The sequence below is a fragment of the Thunnus maccoyii genome, chromosome 11, assembly GCF_910596095.1.
Source record: "Thunnus maccoyii chromosome 11, fThuMac1.1, whole genome shotgun sequence".
NCBI lineage: Eukaryota > Metazoa > Chordata > Actinopteri > Scombriformes > Scombridae > Thunnus > Thunnus maccoyii.
The window spans coordinates 28566346-28567032 of record NC_056543.1 but is presented as its reverse complement, the minus strand read 5'-3'; positions in this window follow the sequence as shown (position 1 = coordinate 28567032).

Below are 687 nucleotides of genomic sequence, written 5' to 3'. Positions count from 1 at the left end.
TTGTAGTGTTGTCCCCACTCATCCTCCCCCGATGCACATTTAACTCAGACACTGTGCAATAACCCTGAAACACTGTAATACTCACTGTACCTACAAGTTATAGTATTTATTTTAGTTTAAAATACAAAATGTGCAATACTTTTCACTCACTACTGTATATCTGAACAGAATGTATATACTGTCTATAAAAACCTACGGTATGTATATAAAATAATAAAATATAGTCTTTTTTAACCATTTAATATTTATCTCAGCACTCTTCACTTGTTTGCACTATTTGTATCCTGTTTACAGTTCACAGACACTGTTTCACGTGTATATAGTCGTTCCCTGTTTACATGTCTGAAGATTGTTGTGTTGTTATTCTGTGTGTTATTCTGTGAGTACATTGAGTACATTGAGATCCACTGTATGTGTAAACATACTTGGCCTATAAAGATGATTTTGATTCTGATATCATTGAAGTTTGACACCATCACACTGCTATTCAGAAAGTCAGAGTAACATTTAATGAATTTAAACTCTAGATGGCAACTACCAAGAATTATTAGCATTTAATGTTTGCACTTAATGTCACATAAGCGACATAAAATGACTCACGTTTCCATCGTGTGTGTGTCTGTATGTAGCAGATATGTAGTTTTGGTGCAGCTGAAACGCGGATATCCTTTTTTGGCCTTTCAAAGC